This window comes from Tenrec ecaudatus, chromosome 7 (genome assembly GCF_050624435.1).
Source record: "Tenrec ecaudatus isolate mTenEca1 chromosome 7, mTenEca1.hap1, whole genome shotgun sequence".
Lineage (NCBI taxonomy): Eukaryota > Metazoa > Chordata > Mammalia > Afrosoricida > Tenrecidae > Tenrec > Tenrec ecaudatus.
The window spans coordinates 18,636,550-18,643,720 of NC_134536.1; the positions used below are offsets into that span (position 1 = coordinate 18,636,550).

At 44.3% G+C, this 7,171-nt stretch overlaps 1 non-coding gene across 1 annotated transcript; it reads left to right on the forward strand.

The window, feature by feature from the left end:
* The first annotated feature begins 6,415 nt into the window (after positions 1-6,415).
* On the forward strand, positions 6,416-6,545 carry LOC142454044 (small nucleolar RNA SNORA20). The gene has a single exon (XR_012785576.1). It is a non-coding gene; the product is annotated as a small nucleolar RNA SNORA20 (small nucleolar RNA).
* Positions 6,546-7,171: the final 626 nt, after the last annotated feature.

The following is a 7,171-nucleotide window of genomic DNA, read 5'->3' on the forward strand; positions in this document are numbered from 1 at the left end:
GGGAAGACAAAGGACAGGTGAAATAGCAAGCTATTGGGAGGTTCAATAAGTAGTATAAGGTATTGAATAAAAAATTGATGATATAAAATGTATATCTCCACCTGATTCACAATGAAAAGTTAAACAATAACAACAGAACCTCAAGAAATGGTTGTAGCAGTATATTGATAGGGAGCTGCCAGAAATTCAAGCTTGATTCAGAAGATGTGATATCATTGCTTATATCAGATGGATGTTGGCTAAATGCAAGGAGTACCAGAAAGATGTTTAGTTGTGTTTCATTGACTATGAAAGGGCATATTTGACTGCACGGGTCATAACGAACTATGGATCACATTGAGAAGAATGAGAATTCCACAGCACTTTATTGTGCTCATGGGGAATTCTGTACAGAGATCCAGAAGCAGTCATCAAAAAGAACAAGGGCATATTGAGTTTTTAAAATCAGGAAAGGTGTGCATCACAACTACACATTTAAATCATACCTATTCAATCTGTATGATAAGCAAATAAGCCAAGACACTGGACCATTTTAAGAAGAACATGGCATTAGGATCGGAGGAAGGCTTATCAACAATCTACGAAATGCAGAACTTGAAGCACTTGCCGATGAAATCAGGATTACAGCCTTTGATATGGATGGCAACTAATGTAAAGGAAAAAAAACTTCACAATTGGGCCAAGACAACATCATGATAATTAGAGATGAGATTGAAGTTGACAAGAATTTCATCTTGCTTGGATCCACATTCAGTGCTCATGGAAGCAGTTGTTAAGAAATCAAATGACAGATTGCATTGGATAAATACACTGCACAAAATCTTTAAAAATCATTTTATTGGGGGCTTGTAAAACTCTTATCACAATCCATACATACATCTTTTGTGTCAAGCACATTTGTATATTTGTTGCCATCATCATTCTCAAAACATTTGCTTTCTACCTGAGCCCTTGGTATCAACTCCTCATTTTTCCCCTCCCCCCTCCCTCATGAACCCTTCATAATTTATAAATTATTATTATGTTGTATGTCTTACACTGTTTGACGTCTTCCTTCCCCATTTTTCTATTGTCCGTCCCCCAGGGAGGGGGTTATATGTAGATCCTTGTGATCGGTTCACTCTTTCTACCCCACCTTCCCCTTCCCCTGATATCTTACTGTCATTATTGGTCCTGAGGAGTTTATCGGTCCTGGATTCCCTGTGTTTCTAGTCCCTACCTGTACCAGTGTACATCCTCTGGTCTAGACGGATTTGTAAGGTAGAATTGGGATCATGATAGTGGGGGTAGGAAGTTTTAAAGAACTAGAAGAAAGTTGTATGTTTCATCATTGCTACACTGCACGCTGACTGGCTCGTCTCCTTCCTGAGACCCTTCTGTAAGCGGATGTCCAATTGCCTACAGATGGGCTTTGGGTCTCCACTCCGCACCTCCCACCCCTTCACAATGATGTGATTTTTTTTGTTCCTTGATGCCTGATACCTGATCCTATCGACACCTCATGATCACACAAGCTGGTGTGCTTCTCCCATGTGGGCTTTGTTGTTTCTGAGCTAGATGGCCGCTTATTTACCTTCAAGCCTTTAAGATCCCAGGTGCTAAATCTTTTGATAGCTGGGCACTATCAGCTTTTTCACCACATTTACTTATGCATCCACTTTGTCTTCAGCGATCGTCAGGAAGGTGAGCATCATGGAATGCCAGTTTGATAGAACAAAGTGTTCCTGCATTGATGGAGTACTTGAGTAGATGCCCAATGTCCATCTGCTACCTTAATACTAAAACTATAAATATATATAGGTCTATTTCCCCATCATTATATATAAATATATTTACATATGTACATGCCTGTATTTAGATCTCTATAAATGCCCTTTGCCTCCTAGTTCTTTCCTCTATTGCCTTTTACTTTCCTCTTGTCACACTATCATGTTCAGCTTTCATTTTGGTTTCAGTAATTCCTCTTGGTTACATTGCTCTGATCAAGCCCTACCAGCCCCCCTATATCTTCCTCACCATTGATTTTAGATCACTTGTTCCCTTGACCCTAGGTTTGTTAACACCCACTTCTTTTCCCCTGCCTCCACCTCTCCCATGTCCCAAGGAACCGTTGGTCCTGTTGTTTTCTCCTCCAGATTGTTTATCCCACCTATTTTACCTAGACAGACCTGCAGAGATAATAATATGCACAAAAAACAAGACAGAGCAAAACAAAGCAACACAAGAAAAGAACAATAACAACAACAAAATAAACCAACAACAAAAACAGAAAAAGCCTATAAATAGTTCCAGGTCTGTTTGTTGACCTTTAGGAGTGTTTCCTGGTGGAGTCTGATGGGGTGTCATGCCCTGGCCCCAAAGTCTATTTTTGGTATTTCCTGGGGACTACATTGTTCTGTTCCCCTTGCTGTTCTGTTGCATGCTCTTAGTGTTTTGCCTTGGTGTGGTGGGGTCAGATTGGCCACAGTTCCCACACTGTGCCTCTAGTGTTTTCCCCTGTAGTGCTATGGGTCAGTGAAGGATGCCTGTGTTGTCGTGGAGATGGCCCTATGGTCCACTCTGTGCATTGGCTGCTCTGAGCAGGATTATCATCCTCAGGGCATGGTGGGCCAGGATGTGCTCTAATCTCTCTGTTTCTGTGTGCTTTAATCAGACATATCCCTCTCCCTGAGCTGTAGCTTCAGTGCCGTCCTCTGAAGTGAATTCTTCTGTGGGGAAAGGGTGCTGTCCATGTAGTTGGGATTGGGGCCAGCCCCTCAGGCCACTCTATTGGTTCCCAAGAACTCTTCTAAGTGTTGGAGAGCAAGGATGTCCCTGTGAAGATGATGAGGTCAGGTGTGCCCGACCCAAGCCATGGTGTTTTCAATTGCCTCATATGCATGTGAAAGTTGGACACTGAATCAGGAAAATGGAGAAAGAATCGGTGCATTTGAATGATGGTGCTGGAGAAGAATATCAAATGCACTGCCAAAAGAACAAGTAGATCTCTTTGGAAGAAATACAGCCAGAATGCTCCTTGGAACCTAGAGTGGCAAGGCTTTGTCTCATGTACTTTGCACATGTTATCAGGAGAGCCAGGCTGGGTAACGTGGAAGGACAGAGCAAAAGAGAAAGACACTTGACAAGATGGACTGATACCCTGGCTACAACCGTGGACGCCAGCATGGTAATGGCTGCAGGGATGACACGGGACTGGGCAGTCTTTTTGTTCTGTAGTGCACAGGGTTGCTATGGGTTGGAACGGACTCGATGGCGCCTAACGACATCCACCTATTGATTCTGATCCCAACCACTCTTCCATCTTCTGCTTTGTGATGTGGGACCTGACACCACTTTTCTTAATTGCTGGGTTGGGCTGCTAACCACAGGATCAGCAGTTTGGATCCACCAGCTGCTCCAAAAGACACACGTGCCTTTCTACTCTTATGAACAGTTGCCGTTCCAGAAGCCCCTCACGGCCGTTCGATCCTGTTTTATAGGGTTGCTATGCGTTAGGGTTGCCGTGGCTTGGAGTTGATGGCAGTGAGTTTCAGTTAGTTTGAGTTTTGGGTGGATCACTGTTGGTTCTGTCAGAAGGGGAACCAGGGAGAGCCTGGGCAGCAGGAGTCTCACTCTCAAACTCATTGTCCTCAAGTGCATGCCGACTCAGAGCTAGAACTGCCCCTGTGAGTTTCTGAGACTGTAACTGTTTAGAAGAGTCAGAGTAGAAAACTCCAGCTGGTGTTTTGGAACTGTCCACCCTGCAAGTTGTAACCGTTACACCATCAGGGCGCCCTATGGCAGGAGCAGGAAGAAACAATTTCTTTCTTCGTGCCTTGCAGAGCCAGCTTCATCAGATTCCTTCAGAAACACCAACACCAGCTATAGGTGGCTACTTCTTTTTTTCTCCCCAAAACCATTTCATTGGGAGCTCTTACAGACAGCATTCCCTTCCATAGTTCAGTCATATCAGGCAGTATTGAACAATGGCTTCTACAGTCAGTTTCAAAACATTGTCATCTTTTGTGAGCTCCACGATATCGGCTCCCCTTCACCCCCTCCCCATATTTCTTACTTCTTAGTTGTTTGCAGACACACCCGATTGGGACCTTCCAAATTTTAATAATTCCAATCTTATTTCTTTGTTAGGAACCTTGGTGGCATACTGGTTACATGATGGGCTGCTAACCTCGAGGTCAGCAGTTTGAAACCACCAGCTACTCCACGGGAGAAAGATGGGAACCATCTGCCCTGTTGTGTAGGGTCACCAGGAGTCAGAATTGACTTGATGGCAGTGAGTTTGGTTCTGGGGAATTTCTTTGTTACCCCAGTGTTGGGAGCTACTTCTTGCAGTTATTATATCCATGAAGCTTGGTTTCTCCTTTTTGCATCTTTGGTTTTCCGGTACCTCCCTATCAGTTCTTTATATTAAATTCTGTCCGTGCAGATAACTGGGATGGGTTCTCACTTCTCACCAGACCCAGGCTGATGCAAGGTGTGATTGTATCACAGTGACAGTCACAGCGGAGCACGTACCCCCAGGGCTTCCAGGTGACCCGGCAGACAGGGCTCTCCTCAGGCATGACCTCCTGGCATGACCACATTTGTGGTTTGGTTCTTTGTTAGGTTCTCAAAGTTGATTTGGCCAGTGTGCCTCAAGGTGGCCAGGTTCTCAGCAATCTCAACCCAATTTCCCTGCAAAACAAACTCACAAGCGATGGAGATCAACCCAACACTTATTTTGTTAGATGACCATCTGAGTGTCATTCAGTGGCCTTAAAAAACAGACGTTGATTTTTTCAGTTCAGGAGGCTTTGAATCCAAATTCGGGGTGAGGTTATAGCTGTGGTTCTCAACCTGTGGGCCGGGACCCCTTTGGCAGGGTCAAATGACTCTTTCACTGGGGTCGCCCAATTCATAATAGTAGCAAAATGATAGTGATGAAGTAGCAATGACAATAATTTTATGGTTGGGGGGTCACCACCACATGAGGAACTGTTTTAAAGGGTCGCGGCATTAGGAAGGTTGAGAACCACTGGGCTATAGGAAAGATCTTTCGTTGTCTATTTCAGCTTCTATTGGTCAGTAATTTGAAGAGTTTCTGGACTTGTAGATGCAGCTTCCATGTGTGTTTGCCTTTGAATGGTGCCCCTAACACTCTAGTATGTATCTGGATCTAGTCTGCTCTTATTGTAACTCAGAAGTGATTTTGTTTAGAACCCACTGTACTGTAGATGGATTCTGTTAACCAAAGAAACCCTTATTTCCAAACAAGGTCATATTTACAAGTACAGGCCTTAGGATTTCAAGTCATACTTTGGAAGGACACCATTTAATCCACATCAGATGATACACTGTTGTTGTCGGGTGCGCCTGAGTTGGTTCCAACTCAGTGGGAACCTATGTCCAACAAATGAAACATTACCTGGTCCTGCACCCTCCCCATAGTCATCACTGTATTTGATTCCATTGTAGCAGTCACTGTGTCAATCCCGCTCACGGAGGGTTTTTCTCTTGCTGACTTTCGAATTTGCCATCCATGATGTCTTTCTTGATAAACAAACAAACAAACAAACAAACAAACAAACAAACAAACACAGGCTTGCATTAATCATACTCTCCAATGGGTACATCTCTTCTTTAAGGCAAACCTATCCAGGAATCCAAATGACCAGAGGCTTCTGGGGGAGCATGGTGTGTAACGCAAGGTCAAGAGTGGGGTGACCTCAGCAGGGAGGGGGACAGATTATGATATTCTAGTCCATTTTGTAGACTAGGGGACATGTCTGCTAAGTGGACCAGCACGCTCATGTGCAGGGGAGAGGACGCCCTCTCCCCTGGAGAGTGATAAAGACACAAGGACAATCCATGGAGTTCGTACTTCCTTGTCCTGCATTTCACAGGGGTCAATCCTTCTCTGTCCACATACCCTTTTTGCTCATAGATGGGACTACCTCAGTTAACACCTGATTACATTGTCTCTACCTTTTGTTCCTTTGACTTAACCTTTTAAGATGATTTAGATGGGACGGGTTGGACACAACCGTAGACCATAAGGTTGTGTCCAAATTTGAGCCTGGTATCGCATCGTGACACTCATAAACAGACTCCAGACCTACACGTCTTTGCAAACATGGCAACGGACAGGCTTTGAAGTTAAATAGAGGTGTGAGCGAGGCACAAGAGACCAGGAGGAGCAGACTGGACTTGGGGACAAACTTCCCATCAACAGAAGAGAATGTCAGCAGGTCCTGAAGTAGCAGTAGTAGTTGGTCAGCATCAGATTATAGAAAAAGCTGAAATTCATGTTAGGGAACTTGTACTTTTAATATGGCTGTTAGCACGCCTGAAAGATTTTTGCATGGGGTTGGAGGGGTTAGCCTTCAACCCTGGTCCTTACACGCTCTTGATCTCACTCTTCATATAATGGGCTTTTCTCCCCATTGATTTGCTGCTATTGTCTGTCAGTGATATGAGCAGTTATACGCATGGGATAAAATATGTGCGACCCTTGCAAATTGAGATGAAAATAATCATTTTCTCTCTTCTGCCTGGTCTGGACATTGGAAAAAAAGCAAATGGACTTTTCTGTCAAGATGGTGGCTGGAGCAGTGTTTGAAGGAGAAGGGTAAGGGGGTGGGGAGGAGGTGAGGTCTCAGGAAGGTCAAAGAAGCAGGAACAAAAACACAAACAAGCCACAGAGGAGGAAAGTGAGCTGTTGGCTATTAGTTCCATTCTTGTGGTGATGAAACACGAGCCCAAATGCAGGAAGCAGAGAAAGCCCACAGCACAATAGAAGAGACGCAGGCACATTAGCTGCGATTTTCAGATGTTGGAAAACAGCTAAGGTGTAGACTTACGCTATGGAAAGAGTCTGAACCTCAACCCCATTCCAAGAACATTCTAGAAGAGCACTCTGGCAAAGCTGCGCTTGCCTTGTAGGGTCTTTGCCATGAGAGACCCACAAAATTGTAAACCTTGGAAACGGCTGTGCTTAAAAAAAAAAGTTTTGGAACTCTTGCCCTTTAAAATGCATTTTTTCCAGAAGCATTTCAAGTAAGTTAAAACTCTGCCCCCCTCCCTTTCTTTTTGAGTCTTCAATTTACTAAGCTTGTCCAGAGCAGAGTCACGGATGGCATAGTTCTGAAGAGGGGCGATCCTAATTTCCCAAGCCAGTCCCTCTTGGAGGAGG